Genomic DNA, 21,428 nt, shown 5'->3' on the forward strand with positions numbered 1-21,428 from the left:
AACGCCCTCGCGCAAGGAAAAGCCATCAAAATCGCTAAATCATCGCAAAGGGCTGCGCTAACCCTGGACCAGTTCACCGGGCTGGCAAACAGCAAACGCCAAGCGGGGAACGTGTATTTCAGGGGTGCGCGGGAAGTTCCACAAGCGATTGGCCCAGTGCGAGCAGGGTACGTGTATTTCAGGGGTGCGCGGGAAGTTCCACACGTGATTTCATCAGGGTACGTGTATTTCAGGGGTGCGCGAGAAGTTCCACACGCGATTGGCCCAGTGCGAGCAGGGTACGTGTATTTCAGGGGTGCGCGGGAAGTTCCACACGCGATTTCAGCAGGGTACGTGTATTCCAGGGGTGCGCGGGAAGTTCCACACGCGATTGGCCCAGTGCGAGCAGGGTACGTGTATTTCAGGGGTGCGCGGGAAGTTCCACACGCGATTTCAGCAGGGTACGTGTATCTCAGGGGTGCGCGGGAAGTTCCACACGCGATTTCAGCAGGGTACGTGTATTTCAGGGGTGCGCGGGAAGTTCCACACGCGATTGGCCCAGTGCGAGCAGAGTACGTGTATTCCATGGGTGCGCGGGAAGTTCCACACGCGATTTCAGCAGGGTACGTGTATTTCAGGGGTGCGCGGGAAGTTCCACACGCGATTTGAGCAGGGTATGTGTATTCCAGGGGTGCGCGGGAAGTTCCACACGCGATTTCAGCAGGGTACGTGTATTTCAGGGGTGCGCGGGAAGTTCCACACGCGATTGGCCCAGTGCGAGCAGGGTACGTGTATTTCAGGGGTGCGCGGGAAGTTCCACACGTGATTTCATCAGGGTACGTGTAATTCAGGGGTGCGCGGGAAGTTCCACACGCGATTGGCCCAGTGCGAGCAGGGTACGTGTATTCCATGGGTGCGCGGGAAGTTCCACATGCGATTCCAGCAGGGTATGTGAATTCCAGGGGTTCTGGGGAGTACTACACGTGAATTGGCCGTGTGGGTCCTCCCAGGTGTACGCTCGACAACCTCCACGGCCCCTGCAGGCAGCCCACACCACGGGGGACTACCCTTCACTCCTGCGATTGGCCCAGTGCGAGCAGGGTACGTGTATTTCAGGGGTGCGCGGGAAGTTCCACACGCGATTGGCCCAGTGCGAGCAGGGTACGTGTATTTCAGGGGTGCGCGGGAAGTTCCACACGCGATTTCAGCAGGGTACGTGTATTCCAGGGGTGCGCGGGAAGTTCCACACGCGATTGGCCCAGTGCGAGCAGGGTACGTGTATTTCAGGGGTGCGTGGGAAGTTCCACACGCGATTTTAGCAGGGTACGTGTATTCCAGGGGTGCGCGGGAAGTTCCACACGCGATTGGCCCAGTGCGAGCAGGGTACGTGTATTTCAGGGGTGCGCGGGAAGTTCCACACGTGATTTCATCAGGGTACGTGTATTTCAGGGGTGCGCGGGAAGTTCCACACGCGATTGGCCCAGTGCGAGCAGGGTACGTGTATTCCATGGGTGCGCGGGAAGTTCCACATGCGATTCCAGCAGGGTATGTGAATTCCAGGGGTTCTGGGGAGTACTACACGTGAATTGGCCGTGTGGGTCCTCCCAGGTGTACGCTCGACAACCTCCACGGCCCCTGCAGGCAGCCCACACCAAGGGGGACTACCCTGCACCCCTGCTCATGTCCCGCAGGCAGCCCATCCACCATGGGCATGCCCCGCAGCCAACCCACATGTCACCTTGCACTACTGATCAACAATGCATGTCTCCCACCACCCCCACCCCCCAGCAGTGCAGGGGCACCCTCCACCAGGCCCCCACTCATGTCTCCCACCACCCCCACCCCCCAGCAGTGCAGGGGCAGCCTCCACCAGGCCCCCACTCATGTCTCCCACCACCCCCACCCCCCAGCCACCAGGGGCACCCTCCACCAGGCCCCCACTCATGTCTCCCACCACCCCCACCCCCCAGCAGTGCAGGGGCAGCCTCCACCAGGCCCCCACTCATGTCTCCCACCACCCCCACCCCCCACCATCCAGGGGCAGCCTCCACCAGGCCCCCACTCATGTCTCCCACCACCCCCACCCCACAGCAGTGCAGGGGCACCCTCCACCAGGCCCCCACTCATGTCTCCCATCACCCCCACCCCCCACCATCCAGGGGCACCTTCCACCAGGCCCCCACTCATGTCTCCCACCACCCCCACCCCCCAGCAGTGCAGGGGCAGCCTCCACCAGGCCCCCACTCATGTCTCCCACCACCCCCACCCCCCAGCAGTGCAGGGGCAGCCTCCACCAGGCCCCCACTCATGTCTCCCACCACCCCCACCCCCCAGCCACCATGGGCAGCCTCCACCAAGCCCCCACTCATGTCTCCCACCACCCCCACCCCCCAGCAGTGCAGGGGCACCCTCCACCAGGCCCCCGCTCATGTCTCCCACCACCCCCACCCCCCACCATCCAGGGGCACCCTCCACCAGGCCCCCATTCATGTCTCCCACCACCCCCACCCCCCAGCAGTGCAGGGGCAGCCTCCACCAGGCCCCCACTCATGTCTCCCACCACCCCCACCCCCCAGCAGTGCAGGGGCAGCCTCCACCAGGCCCCCACTCATGTCTCCCACCACCCCCACCCCCCAGCCACCATGGGCAGCCTCCACCAGGCCCCCACTCATATCTCCCACCACCCCCACCCCCCAGCAGTGCAGGGGCACCCTCCACCAGGCCCCCACTCATGTCTCCCACCACCCCCACCCCCCACCATCCAGGGGCACCCTCCACCAGGCCCCCACTCATGTCTCCCACCACCCCACCCCCCAGCAGTGCAGGGGCAGCCTCCACCAGGCCCCCACTCATGTCTCCCACCACCCCCACCCCCCAGCAGTGCAGGGGCAGCCTCCACCAGGCCCCCACTCATGTCTCCCACCACCCCCACCCCCCAGCCACCATGGGCAGCCTCCAACAGGCCCCCACTCATGTCTCCCACCACCCCCACCCCCCAGCAGTGCAGGGGCACCCTCCACCAGGCCCCCACTCATGTCTCCCACCACCCCCACCCCCCACCATCCAGGGGCACCCTCCACCAGGTCCCCACTCATGTCTCCCACCACCCCCACCCCCCAGCAGTGCAGGGGCAGCCTCCACCAGGCCCCCACTCATGTCTCCCACCACCCCCACCCCCCAGCAGTGCAGGGGCAGCCTCCACCAGGCCCCGACTCATGTCTCCCACCACCCCCACCCCCCAGCCACCATGGGCAGCCTCCACCAGGCCCCCACTCATGTCTCCCACCACCCACACCCCCCACCATCCAGGGGCACCCTCCACCAGGCCCCCACTCATGTCTCCCACCACCCCCACCCCCAGCAGTGCAGGGGAAGCCTCCACCAGGCCCCCACTCATGTCTCCCACCACCCCCACCCCCCAGCAGTGCAGGGGCAGCCTCCACCAGGCCCCCACTCATGTCTCCCACCACCCCCACCCCCCAGCCACCATGGGCAGCCTCCACCAGGCCCCCACTTATGTCTCCCACCACCCCCACCCCCCAGCAGTGCAGGGGCACCCTCCACCAGGCCCCCACTCATGTCTCCCAGCACCCCGACCCCCCAGCACTGTGGGGCACCCTCCACCAGGCCCCCACTCATGCCCAACTCATGTCTCCCAGCACCCCCACCCCCCAGCACTGTGGGCCACCCTCCACCAGGCCCCCACTCATCTCCCAGCACCCCAACCACCCAGCACTGTGGGCCACCCTCCACCAGGCCCCCACTCATGTCCAACTCATGTCTCCCAGCACCCCCACCACCCAGCACTGTGGGCCACCCTCCACCAGGCCCCCACTCATGTCCAACTCATGTCTCCCAGCACCCCCAACCACCAGCACTGTGGGCCACCCTCCACCAGGCCCCCACTCATGTCCAACTCATGTCTCCCAGCACCCCCACCACCCAGCACTGTGGGCCACCCTCCACCAGGCCCCCATTCATGTCTGCCAGCACCCCCACCCCCCAGCACTGTGGGCCACCCTCCAGCAGGCCCCCACTCATGTCTCCCACCACCCCCACCCCCCAGCAGTGCAGGGGCAGCCTCCACCAGGGCCCCACTCATGTTTCCCACCACCCCCACCCCCCACCATCCAGGGGCAGCCTCCACCAGGCCCCCACTCATGTCTCCCACCACCCCCACCCCCCAGCAGTGCAGGGGCAGCCTCCACCAGGCCCCCACTCATGTCTCCCACGACCCCCACGCCCCAGCAGTGCAGGGGCAGCCTCCACCAGGCCCCCACTCATGTCTCCCACCACCCCCACCCCCCACCATCCAGGGGCACCCTCCACCAGGCCCCCACTCATGTCTCCCACCACCCCCACCCCACAGCAGTGCAGAGGCAGCCTCCACCAGGCCCCCACTCATGTCTCCCACCACCCCCACCCCCCAGCCACCATGGGCAGCCTCCACCAGGCCCCCACTCATGTCTCCCACCACCCCCACCCCCCAGCAGTGCAGGGGCACCCTCCACCAGGCCCCCACTCATGTCTACCACCACCCCCACCCCCCACCATCCAGGGGCACCCTCCACCAGGCCCCCACTCATGTCTCCCACCACCCCCACCCCCCAGCAGTGCAGGGGCACCCTCCACCAGGCCCCCACTCATGTCTCCCACCACCTCCACCCCCCACCATCAAGGGGCACCCTCCACCAGGCCCCCACTCATGTCTCCCACCACCCCCATCCCCCAGCCACCAGGGGCACCCTCCACCAGGTCCCCACTCATGTCTCCCACCACCCCCACCCCCCAGCAGTGCAGGGGCAGCCTCCACCAGGCCCCCACTCATGTCTCCCACCACCCCCACCCCCCAGCCACCATGGGCAGCCTCCACCAGGCCCCCACTCATGTCTCCCACCACCCCCACCCCCCAGCAGTGCAGGGGCACCCTCCACCAGGCCCCCACTCATGTCTACCACCACCCCCACCCCCCACCATCCAGGGGCACCCTCCACCAGGCCCCCACTCATGTCTCCCACCACCCCCACCCCCCAGCAGTGCAGGGGCACCCTCCACCAGGTCCTCACAATCCCCAATCATGTGCGTTATGGTCAGCCTCCACAGCCAAAAAGCCCTACCAAGTAACCCATTCACCCACATGGAAATGGAAATTACATGTCACACCCCCAATGTTCATGAAGCTAATGAACCCATGTCCGTCACACACAATGGTTGCAATTGAATGGGAAAACACCCAACATGACATGCATGAAACCAACGAGATGATACCACACAGTGAAGTATGAAAACAAAATTGTATTGAAAAAAAGAAAGAATGCTAAAGTAATGAAACAAACTACAATGGGAAGTAAAAAATAATTAAGCTGCATTTCCGTATAAAAAAAAAAAACTGCAAATCATAATCCAAAAAAAATGTCGTCCAAAGTCAAATGTAAAAAAATATCTACCCAATTAAGAACTATGTAAAAAACTCGAAAGGGTCCATGAGCCCAACTGAACAAAGGAAACCTAAAAAAAAACCTAACTAAAAAGCAACTATATACAAAAAGTGGAGCAGTGTCCGTCGACTCCAAATCATAAGAACAAACAAAGGAAACCTAAAACTAAAGAACTATATACAAAGGCGGCGGGCAAGTCCAGCGGCTCACTCCGTGGTGTTCCGGGCCAGGGCATCATCGAACTCCTGTTCGATGTCCCGGAGGCGGTCCAGTTCCATGGCCCCGAGGGTCCGCAGGGACGACGCCGTGTCCTCCTCCAACCCCCTGCGGATTGCCTCGAGGCACTCGGCCCGCCTCTGGGCCCTCCGCATGGAGTTCTCCGCCCTGACCATTGTGAGCCGCGCCTCTTCCGCCCGCCGCCGCTCCGCACCTATGGTGTGGCCCAACCGCTGCCACACGGAAGACACTCTCTGTCCTGGGTCCTCCTGCCCTCCGGCCGATGCCTGCCCCTCCGATGTCGAAGGCCCCAAGCCTTCATGGCTCCCACCATGTTGCTGCTGCTGCTCTGCCTCTGCCCGTACACTGCCTCCTGCTGCCTGCACACCCTCCGGCTGGACGTCCGACTCCCGACTGTGGCAGGGATGCCTCCTCCACCAGCCTGGCCGCACTGTCAGAGGCAGCTCCACAGGGCACCCAGGTGACTGATGGGTGGGAAGATGGCACAGAGGACGACTGGCGCGCAGGGGGTCCAGTTGAGGAGGGGGTCGGAGCAAGCCCCATCAGACGGAGGAATCCGGTCTGGGTGACCTGTCCCAGCAGGCTGACGTGGTCAACGAGCCATTCGAGATGACGTGCAGTCTCTCCATGAAAAGACTGCAGGTCACCTCGCATGGCCCGTTGATGCAACGCCACACCAGCCAGGACAGGCTCAACCCGGACCTGGATAGCCACGTCCGCAGGCAGAGGAAGGCCAGTTGACGTCAGCTCATCCCCTGCCTGAAAACGGGTCTGGACGTAGGCATCCCTGCTGGTGCAAGATGATGCAGGGACAGGATCGGGGACAGGATTGCACACAGGCACCTCCCGGCGGCCTGTGCTGCCTCCTGTCCCTGGTCCTGGACTGCACCACTAGCACCAGTGGGATCCCCACCTCCAGACCCCGTCTCTGGTGCTTGCACGGCCTCCTCCTCCACCAAACCCCCCACCAACCTGGATGACTCCGTGCCATCTTCCCCTGTTGGGCCCTGTGGGGTCCCAGCTGCCCCTTCTGCTGCCGAGGAGTCCAACTCCAACCTCCGCCTCTTGGACCTCCCCCCGGCAGCTGCGGCCTGGGACGCGGCACCGGACTCCTCACTCCCCGACGAGATGACAACACGGGAGGGGAGCCGGGCCTTGCATCTCCGGCTGGCGGTGGGATCCCCGCCGCTGTGCTCCACAGCACCTTCTCCGCCCTCTTCATCAGTTGACGCTGCAGACAGGGAGAAACAAAACACAGGCATCAGGGCACTGTACAATGGACACCTACACACATGACAGTTGCACATGAGTGGCATTGGCAAACCTCAGACATGTCATCACAATCCCCAACACACATGTCATTGCAACTCGCACACATGAGCCATACCACAGCCATATCGCAACTGCCACCACCATCCATACACATACAACAGCATGAGCAGCCAAAGGTGAGCCAGACATCACATGCAACACAGGAAGTGCACCACACATGTACACACACCACCACACTTGCATGCATGTGTATACCTCTGCCAAGTGTCGCACTGTTCAGACGGGCATCCATGTCACATCTGCCAATCAGGCTTCCACATACCGCTGTCACATGCATCCATGTGCATCACTGTTGCACCCTTGTCAAATACACACACATGCACATGTACACAGTGCTCATACATGCAGCCGAAAACAACATACATGCGTGACATCACGGACATGTCTACTTACATACACATTCATCCAAACATGTGTGCAAACACAACTGCATTTGGCATGCAAGCCTACACACACAAGCACCATCCATGTCTCACACATTACAGCCCTCGCATGTGTCAGCCCCACGGCCCTGAACACCCCCACCCATACTCGACCCCATACAAACAGATGTGCAACCTGCACACTACCAAATAATCACCACACGCACTGCTCACAATCAGGATGCCTGTACACTCACCGCTCGACTCCAGACGGGTCTGCTTCTCCAGGACCTAGACGTGGAGCGCTGGGGATATGCGTTCCAGGACCCTCATCTGTTCTTCCGACAAATGGCCCCGGCGCCCCTTGGCATCCGCTGCCTTCAAGAGGCGCCGGGCCTTGTTCAGGGTCCTGGACCTGTAGTCCTCCCAGCGCTTCCTGACATGTTGTAAGTCGCGGACTGCCACCCCCTCCGCGTTGATGGCAGTCACGATGTCAGTCCAGATCCGAGTCCGTCCTTCCTTGTCGGCGCGGGAACTTCCGAAGAGGGAATCATACTGCCCCAGGACTTGCTCCATCAGGACACCAACTTCCCTGGCACTGAAGCTGGTGCCCCTCTGCCTCTCTGGCCGGGGGTTGTCAGTGGTCACAGATGGTGTTTGCCCCGACATGACAACCCCAGAGGCAGGAGTGGGTGGGCAACTGGGTCCTGGGGCTGGGCTGTGGAGCGATGGAATACCAGTCGGGAGTCTTCGGTTCCAGCAGGGGTGGTCACAGCAACAGCACCCCTGGCTGATGTGCAGGCAGCAAATGGCAGTGCACGTGGGCAGCAGGCAGTCAGGCAGCAGCAGATGGCAGGTGGGAGCGTGCTCGGGCTCTGGGGGGCAGTAGTTCGGCCTTCTGGGCAGGAGCGTGGTCTTCCGTGTGCATACGCGTGGCCAGCTTGATACGGAGTGATTTGGCACGTGAAAAGTCTGCATGTCAGCGTGAAATTCGAGGAAAGGCCCTTAGCGCGTAAGCGCGTCCGCACGCATACGCGATTCTATTGGACCAAAGGCCCTCAGCGCGGAAGCGCGTCTGTGACGTGACCCGCACGGGTTTTTCCCACACATCACGTGATGACAGAGCACACGTGGAAAGACTGCACGTCAGAGTGTCATCGCGTGTAATTGGACAGCACGTCAGAGTGTCATCGCGTGTAATTGGACAAAAGTGCGCGTACACGCTATTGGCCTATGTACGTGTATATCAGGGGTGCGCGGGCACTTACACACGCAAGTACGTCAGCGCACCTGTATCCCGGGGTGCGCGGGAATTTCCACACGCTATTGGACTGGGTACTGGATTTCAGGGGTGCGCGGGTCACACGCTCGCCTAAAACACGCGCAACGCATTAATTTGCGCGCTAACAAAATAACAAGCTCAGACCCAGGATGAACATACCGTTCCTAGCAGCAGTGGGCTAGGGCTACCAAAGGAGGAGGAGGAGGATAGTCAGGGCCAGAATATTCACACCCAGAACCAGCCTTTTCGGGATGCCTGATGACCAGGTGCATGGGAGGTACAGGTTTCCACCACACATTATACTGGACCTGGTGAGTGAGTGGGAGGATGACCTCACATCACCCACCCTGTGCTCCCAAGCACTCAGCCCCCTGGAGAAGGTCCTCAATGTACTGCACTTCTTGGCCACAGGATCATTTCAGCGGACAAGTGCCATTGTGGGTGGGGTATCACAGGCCACCCAGTCACGCTACCTACACCAGGTCTTGAACATCATCACTGCACGCCCATCAGTCCGCAGGCACATATACCTGCCCAGAACACCTGCAGAAAGGCATGCTGCCGCCCTGGATTTTTACGGTGTGGCACGATTCCCCAAAGTGCTAGGTGCCATTGACTGCACCCATGTGGCTCTACGTCCCCCCAGGGTATCAGAGCACATCTATAGGAACCGCAAGCACTGGCATTCCATCAACGTGCAGGTAGTATGTAATGCCAAGGGAATCATCACCTCAGTATTTGCCAACTATCCCGGGTCAACCCACGACAGCTTCATTTACCGAATGTCCACCCTAAGCCGGGACCTAGAAGCTGGGCGGCATGGCGATACATGGCTGCTTGGTGAGTATGAATGCCACTGCACATGCATGCATGTCAGATACTGAGCAAGGTCACAACCCCACCAATGATACCAATCACCACCTCCACAGGGGACAGTGCCTACCCTCTCAGCCCCCACATGATGACGCCAATTCGGAACTCCACCACGCCACCCCAGGTAAGATATAACACAGCCCACATTACAACCCGGGGCATAGTGGAGCGCACATTCGGAGTGCTAAAGTCACGCTTTCGCTCCCTTGACCGTTCTGGCGGGCAGCTGTTGTACGCTCCCCCAGTAGTGTGCAGGATCATAGTGGCAGCATGTGTCCTGCACAACGTTGCAACACGCCGGGGCCTGGCCCTGGACATGGTGGTAGCCCCACATCCCCAACCACATGCACAGCCACTGCGCATGGGAGGGGAAAGGGCACGGGGGGAGGCAGCCCGTACACAGCTAGTGGCTAATTACTTCACATAGAAATCACACCCCTGTGGAGTGCACACTGCCCTGGCACATTCCATCTGACAATCAATGATGACTCAACCTGACACTGATCATGAATGTCTGGAGAATGAACCGTGAAAACCATATCAGCCTGAGATTGTTCACCTGGAAGTGTCACAATGTGTGCATCCCTACCCACACAGACACCACCAATGCAGTTTTGTGAAGTAACACATTCAAGCAGCTAAAATGAATACCCACTTGCAAAATGCAACAAGAGGACAGTGCCATGTCAGCCAACCCATCCCCAGCACCGCCACACGACACACCGTGCCATGTCATGCTATTTGCAGGTAAACAAAGTAATCCCCACAACATGACACTAGTGTCACAATGTACAGTGTCCCTAATTGAAACTTGCAACACCTGAAATGCTCACAGTAATGCAGGACCAACAACAAACTTGAGCAGGTACTACCATTAACATGACATCACAAATGTTATATATTAGTAGTCTCACCACCTGGAAATGCCTGCACTCCCACCACTACCAACTGTGCAGTGTTGGCTCCATGTAGAGTTGTAGGTGCACTGCTGCCAACATGGACCCCATATCCAAACTAGAGGGCCTTGTGTAGACATGAGGAAGGGACCTGCAAATTGGGAGGTAGACACAGATGATGAGTTACACATCAATGCAACATGCAGTGTACAACACAACAGCAATATGCACTAGGAATGTATACACAGTATTGACTAGACTACCCACACATGTAGTGGGAGTCCAATGTCACCATGTACGTCAATGTCACTTGGGCACACCCTTTGCAAGCCCATGGAAACGGGAAGCAGGAGGGGTGTGTGTGACTCTAACCCAAGCATCTGAACCAAATACATGACAAGCCTGCATGTGCCCAGCCACAATGCAGCGTATGCCCACAGGAATCACGGAAGCCAACAAATTGTCCCAAAAAAATTGGGAAAAAAATAATTAAAAATAAAAAAAAATAAAAAATGGCCATTGAAGGGCCCGGGGGGGTTGGGGAGGCCACCCAGGAGGACCGAGGACAGGATGCACACCAGAACCCACCTGCGTGGATCCTGGGAAAAAAAAACACCTCCATGGGCTCATGGCCCACACGGCTACCCTATTGTGGGAGTATCACTGCTGTCGCTATTATCACCCTGTGCAGCTGCATCCGGAGGTGGTTGCACTATGGGAGGCAGCCCACGCAAGGCCCTAGTCTGCTCCTCCATGGCTGCAAGCATGCGGGTGTGGTAGGTCTGGTTCTGGAGGATGAGTGTGCGGAGGTCCCCATGCAACAACTCACGGGATGCCCGGACCTCCGCACTCGTTGCCTGCATCTCAGCTGAGAGCGTACGGGTGAGACGCTCCAGCTGCTGTTCTGTCCTTTGGTGTGTTGAAGCCTCAAGCTCAACAAGAGTCGTCCTGAGGTGATGGAGCTCCTGCCTCAGGGCTTCCCTGTGGCCCTGGGCCTCTATGGAGATGGCCTCCTGCAGAGTCGCCAGCGCCGCCCGCCTGTCCCTGTTGGACGCCAACATGTCCTCCCTGTGTGACTGGCAGATGGAGTCGGTTGCCTGCTGTAGTCGCTCCATCAGCCTTTCAGGGGGGACAATGGAAGTGGCCACCCTATCCATGGCCTGAGCCATCATCTCGGATGATGCTGCCTGTTTGGTTGCCATACCGTAAATGGATTGCTCCCATGCGGTATTGCCAGGTGGCGTACGGCCACCACATCGGCGGGCACCACACCTGTCTGGGGCAAGGCGAACTGCGCCTTGCTGTGCCGGCACTGCCTGAGGCTGCAGGACTGCATTCCCCCTCTGATCTGCTGGCCCAGGAACAGGATCAGATGTCGCAGAGTGTGACCCTGCATCCGTAACCACCAAAGGCGTAGCTTCCAACACTGACATCCCCATTGAGGGTTCTGACCCTGGTGCAGGTGGGTGGGACAGAACAGAATCCCTCCCTGGAACACTCACCTGCGACGGCACGTAGGTCTCATCCGAATCAACACCTGAGTACAGCTCGGGGGAGGTGCAGCCAGAGACACCCCTTGAGAGCACGACCTGCAGCAGTTGTGGGTTCTCACCCACCACCACACCACGTCCCTCACTGGTGGTTGGTCGGCCCTCGGACCCCTCCTGGGTCTGCACCATCTCCACAACCCCAGCAGTATCAGGTGCGTCTTCCCCTGCAAAGACATAAAAACAAAGAAATGGAAACAGGCATTAGCACCATGGCACACAATGAGGTCTGAGAAGCAAGAGAACCAGTACTTGATTGACACATGTCCCACATGACTAAAACCCTCCCATGCATGCACCCTCACTGCATATGAAGGGCAGGCAAATGGCACACACTGATGACACCAAGATGGAAGATGAACACATTTTCTGCATGCTGCCTGGCAGTGGCATCACACATTGGCCTGTGATTGCCAGGTGAAACAGACATGCCATCACACAGATGGCATGTACCATTGCTATTGAGTGAAGATGGAGAGGAGGGCAGCACCTATTCATTCAGTCCAGTTCCCGCATGTAATAGCTTTTCTAATTCAAACAGGTCAGATTTTTCACCTGGAGCTGCCAGTCCGAAATGGTCCAATTGCACAGGGACATGTGTGAACAAATGATATCCAGGTAACAAAGTCACTCCACTTTACCATAGCCATGTCAGACATGTGACTAGAGGACTGCGAAATGCCTAGTAAAAGTGGTGGAATGCAAACAATCTGACTGAATGAACAGTGAAAAATAAGCAACAATGTTGTGGCAAGGTGACACTTCAAGGGCAACTGGCGTGCAGTTGGGCTAGATGTCTACTGTTGGCAGAAGGGATACTGCTATGGCCAAATGCAGCTGCGCAGGATGTATTGCATGAAGCACATGGCTGACCCATACGACTCAGGCGCACACACTCTCACCTGGCACACAAACAGAAGCCCTCACACACACCATGCACATGGATGACACACACATGCATGTGCACTCACCGGACAATGCCTCGTAATCAGGCAGATCTCCCACGCCTTGGATCTGTTCCTCCGTGACGTAGGTCCCAGCAACTGACTCATGTGGAGTGAGTTCCATGTCTACTACTGGAGACCCACCTCCAGTCACTAGAGTTGCGGCATGACTTGAGGCCAGCTTACTCTTTGCCCTGCGCTTTAGGTCATTCCAGCGCTTATAGCAATCATTGGCTGTGCGCCTCACGATTCCAAGGGCACTTACGATGTCCGCAACGGTCTGCCAGTGTGCCTGGCGTTGTGCAGGTGTGGTCTTGGATCCTGCAACAATGACCATCTCGTTGTCATGTGCGGACACATACTCGACAAGTGCATTCAGTTCGTCATCCATGAAGCTGGGCTTCCTCGACGGGCCGGACTGTGTAGCCGTGTCTGGGGCATCAGCCTGTGCCGGACGAGCACTCTTCCTCTTCCGCTTGGAAGGTGGTGGTGATCTTGAGTGTCCTGCGCCGCTCTGGACACTAGGGGCAGGAGCCCTGGTGGACTCTGTATCAGGAGTGTGGGATTGCACACTCAGCATGGGAGTTGGTGCAGGCATTGGCTCAAGTGTGATGGTGTCAGGGGGAATGTCAGCAGGATGGACTAGGACCGACACTGTCCTGGCTGGGTGTGTGAGGGCTGGGGTGGATGGAGCCGCAGCTGCCCCTGCAGCCTCTCCGCCCTGCCTACTTGGGGCAGCAGATGACCTTGCTGCCCCAGATGCATGTGGCATGGTGACATCAACGTGCACCAGCGCACGTGTCATAGGCCTGCTGACCTGGAAGTCAGCCATGGAGTCAGCCAGGTCTGGTGCCACAATGGGCTGGTCCAACAAGGGCTGAGCATGGATGGTGTCAGCCACATCAGCCTCAACGGGAGGCGGGGGGGGGGATTATGGGTGCCCTTGACTGGTCCTCCACACATGGGGGGACAGGCTCACCCTGCAAGTAACGACCATGTCCCCTACCGGATCCACCACGGCCACCACTTGTGGCTCTTCCACCTTTGCCACCCTTACGGAATCCTCGCCTCCCAGCCATGGCACTGATGTAAATGTGCGTATGGGAGTGGCTGTAAACTATTGTCCTGGGCAATTGGGGGTCAAAAGGGTTGGGTACCAGATGGTAATTGTACGCTAGTGCTCTTGCAAGGCTGAATGTAACCCCTGGGGAAAGATGACGGGTCACGCTACGCACAGGAGCCCCAAAAAATGGAGATGACGTGCACGCAACCCCTCCTAGACCACGTGTGCAGAAAGAAAAACCTGCACTACGCTGTGGCACCCAGTAACACAAGAATGAACGTATGCGTGTCACACGCAGCCTAGAATGACCTCTGAAGGGGTAGGCTACACACGGGGCAAGCACAGATGTTAGATATGTGCGTGACTCACCGTCTGCCAGGTAAAAGAGCGTGAAAAAGGAGCGCGTTTGGTTGGCAACACCCCCGCCAAAAGAAGATTTGTACGCTGTCTGAGGAGACAGGACAACAGTAGAAGGGAACACTGTTTGAGGGAACAGGCCCAGGTAAACCAGTAAAAGAGAAAAAAGAGAAAAAGCTGTCAGAGGTAACAGGGGATCCGAACTTGAAACGCCGTGAAGTAAATCGCGTGTGAAACGACAAGAAGTACAGAATTCACCCACTCGCTCTCCACAAAAAGCACGTACAAGGAAATGGTGTTCTACACGTACCTTTTATACAGGCCCACACGTCCAGCGTCACTTACGCGGCGTGTACGCGCTAGGGCCATTTCCACCAATTACACGCTTTGTCACTTCTGCGTGTAGGGCCATTTCCACCAATTACACGCTTTGTCACTGCCGCGTGTACGCGCTAGGCCCATTCCCACCAATTACACGCGATGACACTCTGACGTGCTGTCCAATTACACGCGATGACACTCTGACGTGCAGTCTTTCCACGTGTGCTCTGTCATCATGTGATGTGTGGGAAACACCCGTGCGGGTCACATCACAGACGCGCTTACGCGCTGAGGGCCTTTGGTCCAATAGAATCGCGTATGCGTGCTGACGCGCTTACGCGCTAAGGGCCTTTCCTCGAATTTCACGCTGACGTGCAGACTTTTCACGTGCCAAATCACTCCGTATCAAGCTGGCCACGCGTATGCACACGGAAGACCATGCTCCTGCCCAGAAGGCCGAACTACTGCCCCCCAGAGCCCCGAGCACGCTCCCACCTACAATCTGCTGCTGCCTGTCTGCCTGCTGCCCACATGCACTGCCATTTGCTGCCTGCACATCAGCCAGGGGTGCTGTTGCTGTGACCACCCCTGCTGGAACCGAAGACTCCCGACTGGTATTCCATTGCTCCACAGCCCAGCCCCAGGACCCAGTTGCCCACCCACTCCTGCCTCTGGGGTTGTCATGTCGGGGCAAACACCATCTGTGACCACTGACAACCCCCGGCCAGAGAGGCAGAGGGGCACCAGATTCAGTGCCACCGAAGTGGGTGTCCTGGTGGAGCAAGTCCTGGGGCAGTATGATGCCCTCTTCGGAAGTTCCCGCGCCGACAAGGAAGGACGGACTTGGATCTGGACTGACATCGTGACTGCCATCAACGCGGAGGGGGTGGCAGTCCGCGACTTCCAACATGTCAGGAAGCGCTGGGAGGACTTCAGGTCCAGGACCCTGAACAAGGCCCGGCGCCTCTTGAAGGCAGCGGATGCCAAGGGGCGCCGGGGCCACTTGTCGGAAGAACAGATGAGGGTCCTGGAACGCATATCCCCAGCGCTCCACGTCCAGGTCCTAGAGAAGCAGACCCGTCTGGAGTCGAGCGGTGAGTGTACATGCATCCTGATTGTGAGCAGTGCGTGTGGTGATTATTCGGTAGTGTGCAGGTTGCACATCTGTTTGTATGGGGTCGAGTATGGGTGGGGGTGTCCAGGGCCGTGGGGCTGACACATGCGAGGGCTGTAATGTGTGAGACATGGATGGTGCTTGTGTGTGTAGGCTTGCATGCCAAATGCAGTTGTGTTTGCACACATGTTTGGATGAATGTGTATTTAAGTAGACATGTCCGTGATGTCACGCATGTATGTTGTTTTCGGCTGCATGTATGAGCACTGTGTACATGTGCATGTGTGTGTATTTGACAAGGGTGCAACAGTGATGCAACATGGATGCATGTGACAGCGGTATGTGGAAGCCTGATTGGCAGATGTGACATGGATGCCCGTCTGAACAGTGCGACACTTGGCAGAGGTGTACACATGCATGCAAGTGTGGTGGTGTGTGTACATGTGTGGTGCACTTCCTGTGTTGCATGTGATGTCTGGCTCACCTTTGGCTGCTCATGCTGTTGTATGTGTATGGATGGTGGTGGCAGTTGCGATATGGCTGTGGTATGGCTCATGTGTGCGAGTTGCAATGACATGTGTGTTGGGGATTGTGATGACATGTCTGAGGTTTGCCAATGCCACTCATGTGCAACTGTCATGTGTGTATGTGTCCATTGTACAGTGCCCTGATGCCTGTGTTTTGTTTCTCCCTGTCTGCAGCGTCAACTGATGAAGAGGGCGGAGAAGGTGCTGTGGAGCACAGCGGCGGGGATCCCACCGCCAGCCGGAGACGCAAGGCCCGGCTCCCCTCCCGTGTTGTCATCTCGTCGGGGAGTGAGGAGTCCGGTGCCGCATCCCAGGCCGCAGCTGCCGGGGGGAGGTCCAAGAGGCGGAGGTTGGAGTTGGACTCCTCGGCAGCAGAAGGGGCAGCTGGGACCCCACAGGGCCCAACAGGGGAAGATGGCACGGAGTCATCCAGGTTGGTGGGGGGTTTGGTGGAGGAGGAGGCCGTGCAAGCACCAGAGACGGGGTCTGGAGGTGGGGATCCCACTGGTGCTAGTGGTGCAGTCCAGGACCAGGGACAGGAGGCAGCACAGGCCGCCGCGGAGGTGCCTGTGTGCAATCCTGTCCCCGATCCTGTCCCTGCATCATCTTGCACCAGCAGGGATGCCTACGTCCAGACCCGTTTTCAGGCAGGGGATGAGCTGACGTCAACTGGCCTTCCTCTGCCTGCGGACGTGGCTATCCAGGTCCGGGTTGAGCCTGTCCTGGCTGGTGTGGCGTTGCGTCAACGGGCCATGCGAGGTGACCTGCAGTCTTTTCATGGAGAGACTGCACGTCATCTCGAATGGCTCGTTGACCACGTCAGCCTGCTGGGACAGGTCACCCAGACCGGATTCCTCCGTCTGATGGGGCTTGCTCCGACCCCCTCCTCAACTGGACCCCCTACGCGCCAGTCGTCCTCTGTGCCATCTTCCCACCCATCAGTCACCTGGGTGCCCTGTGGAGCTGCCTCTGACAGTGAGACCAGGCTGGTGGAGGAGGCATCCCTGCCACAGTCGGGAGTCGGACGTCCAGCAGGGGTGGCCACATCAACAACTGCACCCCAGCCGGCGGAGGATGTGCAGGCAGCAGGAGGCAGTGCACGGGCAGAGGCAGAGCAGCAGCAGCAACATGGTGGGAGCCATGAAGGCTCGGGGCCTTCGACATCGGAGCGGCAGGCATCGGCCGGAGGGCAGGAGGACCCAGGACAGAGAGTGTCTTCCGTGTGGCAGCGGTTGGGCCACGCCATAGGTGCGGAGCGGCGGCGGGCGGAAGAGGCGCGGCTCACAATGGTCAGGGCGGAGAACTCCATGCGGAGGGCCCTGAGGCGGGCCGAGTGCCTCGAGGCAATCCGCAGGGGGTTGGAGGAGGACACGGTGTCGTCCCTGCGGACCCTCAGGGCCATAGAACTGGACCGCCTCCGGGACATCGAACAGGAGTTCGATGATGCCCTGGCCCGGAACACCACGGAGTGAGCCGCTGGACTTGCCCGCCGCCTTTGTATATAGTTCTTTAGTTTTAGGTTTCCTTTGTTTGTTCTTATGATTTGGAGTCGACGGACACTGCTCCACTTTTTGTATATAGTTGCTTTTTAGTTAGGTTTTTTTTTAGGTTTCCTTTGTTCAGTTGGGCTCATGGACCCTTTCGAGTTTTTTACATAGTTCTTAATTTGATAGATATTTTTTTACATTTGACTTTGGACGACATTTTTTTGGATTATGATTTGCAGTTCTTTATTTTTATACGGACATGCAGCTTAATTTTTTTTACTTCCCATTGTAGTTTGTTTCATTTCTTTAGCATTCTTTCTTTTTTTCAATACAATTTTGTTTTCATACTTCACTGTGTGGTATCATCTCATTGGTTTCATGCATGTCATGTTGGGTGTTTTCCCATTCAATTGCAAACATTGTGTGTGACGGACATGGGTTCATTAGCTTCATGAACATTGGGGGTGTGACATGTAATTTCCATTTCCATGTGGGTGAATGGGTTACTTGGTGGGGCTTTTTGGCTGTGGAGGCTGACCATAACGCACATGATTGGGGATTGTGAGGACCTGGTCGAGGGTGCCCCTGGTGGCTGGGGGGTGGTGGGAGACATGGGTGGGGGCCTGGTGGAGGGCGCCCCTGCACTGCTGGGGGGTGGGGGTGGTGGGAGACATGAGTGGGGGCCTGGTGGAAGGTGCCCCTGCACAGCTGGGGGGTGGGGGTGGTGGGAGACATGAGTGGGGGCCTGGTGGAGGGTGCCCCTGGATGGTGGGGGGTGGGGATGGTGGGAGACATGAGTGGGGGCCTGGTGGAGGGTGCCCCTGCACTGCTGGGGGGTGGGGGTGGTGGGAGACATGAGTGGGGGCCTGGTGGAGGGTGCCCCTGGATGCTGGGGGGTGGGGGTGCAGGGGGACACGAGTGGGGGCCTGGTGGTGCTGCCCCTGCACTGCTGGGGGGTGGGGGTGGTGGGAGACATGAGTGGGGGCCTGGTGGAGGGTGCCCCTGCACAGCTGGGGGGTGGGGGTGGTGGGAGACATGAGTGGGGGCCTGGTGGAGGCTGCCCCTGGTGGCTGGGGGGTGGGGGTGGTGGGAGACATGAGTGGGGGCCTGGTGGAGGCTGCCCCTGCACTGCTGGGGGGTGGGGGTGGTGGGAGACATGAGTGGGGGCCTGGTGGAGGGTGCCCCTGGATGCTGGGGGGTGGGGGTGCAGGGGGACACGAGTGGGGGCCTGGTGGTGCTGCCCCTGCACTGCTGGGGGGTGGGGGTGGTGGGAGACATGAGTGGGGGCCTGGTGGAGGGTGCCCCTGCACTGCTGGGGGGTGGGGGTGGTGGGAGACATGAGTGGGGGCCTGGTGGAGGGTGCCCCTGGATGGTGGGGGGTGGGGGTGGTGGGAGACATGAGTGGGGGCCTGGTGGAGGCTGCCCCTGGTGGCTTGGGGGTGGGGGTGGTGGGAGACATGAGTGGGGGCCTGGTGGAGGCTGCCCCTGCACTGCTGGGGGGTGGGGGTGGTGGGAGACATGAGTGGGAGCCTGGTGGAGGCTGCCCCTGCACTGCTGGGGGGTGGGGGTGGTGGGAGACATGAGTGGGGGCCTGGTGGAGGGTGCCCCTGGTGGCTGGGTGGTGGGGGTGGTGGGAGACATGAGTGGGGGCCTGGTGGGGGCTGCCCCTGCACTGCTGGGGGGTGGGGGTGGTGGTAGACATGAGTGGGGGCCTGGTGGAGGGTGCCCCTGGTGGCTGGGGGGTGGGGGTGGTGGGTTGACATGAGTGGGGGCCTGGTGGAGGGTGCCCCTGGTGGCTGGGTGGTGGGGGTGGTGGGAGACATGAGTGGGGGCCTGGTGGGGGCTGCCCCTGCACTGCTGGGGGGTGGGGGTGGTGGGAGACATGAGTGGGGGCCTGGTGGAGGCTGCCCCTGCACTGCTGGGGGGCGGGGGTGGTGGGAGACATGAGTGGGGGCCTGGTGGAGGGTGCCCCTGGATGCTGGGGGGTGGGGGTGCAGGGGGACATGAGTGGGGGCCTGGTGGTGCTGCCCCTGCACTGCTGGGGGGTGGGGGTGGTGGTAGACATGAGTGGGGGCCTGGTGGAGGGTGCCCCTGGTGGCTGTGGGGTGGGGGTGGTGGGAGACATGAGTGGGGGCCTGGTGGAGGCTGCCCCTGGTGGCTGGGGGGTGGGGGTGGTGGGAGACATGAGTGGGGGCCTGGTGGAGGCTGCCCCTGGTGGCTGGGGGGTGGGGTGGTGGGAGACATGAGTGGGGGCCTGGTGGAGGCTGCCCCTGGTGGCTGGGGGGTGGGGGTGGTGGGAGACATGAGTGGGGGCCTGGTGGAGGCTGCCCCTGCACTGCTGGGGGGTGGGGGTGATAGGGGACATGAGTGGGGGCCTGGTGGGGGCTGGCCATGGTGGCTGGGGGGTGGGGGTGGTGGGAGACATGCATTGTTGATCAGTAGTGCAAGGTGACATGTGGGTTGGCTGGGGGGCATGCCCATGGTGGATGTGCTGCCTGCAGGACATGAGCAGGGGTGCAGGGTAGTCCCCCGTGGTGTGGGCTGCCTGCAGGGACCGTGGAGGTTGTGGAGCGTACACCTGGGAGGACCCACACGGCCAATTCACGTGTAGTACTCCCCAGAACCCCTGAAATACACATACCCTGCTGAAATCGCGTGTGGAACTTCCTGCGCACCCCTGAAATACACGTACCCTGCTGAAATCGCGTGTGGAACTTCCCGCGCACCCCTGAAATACATGTACTCTGCTGAAATCGCGTGTGGAACTTCCCGCGCACCCCTGAAATACACGTACCCTGCTGAAATCGCGTGTGGAACTTCCCGCGCACCCCTGAAATACACGTACCCTGCTCAAATCGCGTGTGGTACTTCCCGCGCACCCCTGAAATACACGTACCCTGCTGAAATCGCGTGTGGAACTTCCCGCGCACCCCTGAAATACACGTACCCTGCTCGCACTGGGCCAATCGCGTGTGGAACTTCCCGCGCACCCCTGAAATCCATGTACCCTGCTGAAATCGCGTGTGGAACTTCCCGCGCACCCCTGGAATACACATACCCTTCTGAAATCGCGTGTGGAACTTCCCGCGCACCCCTGAAATACACATACCCTGCCGAAATCGCGTGTGAGACTTCCCGCGCACCCCGGTATACACGCACACGTAATTTTTTGTCAGCGGGTGTCCGTGTTTGTGGGTACCCCTTTGTACGTCATTTGTCCTGGAGGGCCACAGTATAGGACATTCTTCATGGCTGTATATTGGTGCTATTTGTTGGCGCACCTTTTGGCGCACATTCCTTCCAGGCGCAGAGACGCTACCGCCTGCTTTCTTGTGGCGGTCGTGTTTGTGCCTGTGCGCTGGTTTGAGCGTGCGCTTTTTTGCCCTATTCTATTCCATGAATACGTGTTGTAGGCGAGCGTGTGGGCGTTCCGCGCACTTGTACCCTGTACTTCCCCCGTGACGCCCACGTTTTGGCAAGTTGTTCCCCATTCCGAGTGTTACGCCCCGTGTTCCGCCTACTTTTGTTGCGTGCGCCGCGCTATGTGCGATTTTCGCTGTGGCCTGTGCGATTTTCGCTGTGACCTGGCGCACGCTGTTAGATGGCCTGTGGGCCAACGTGCGCCGCACACTTTTTTTTCGCACATCCGATGGTTTTCTCGCGCAAGGC

Source organism: Ambystoma mexicanum, chromosome 5p, assembly GCF_040938575.1.
Source record: "Ambystoma mexicanum isolate Mex_15411 chromosome 5p, UKY_AmexF1_1, whole genome shotgun sequence".
NCBI classification, from domain to species: Eukaryota; Metazoa; Chordata; class Amphibia; order Caudata; family Ambystomatidae; genus Ambystoma; species Ambystoma mexicanum.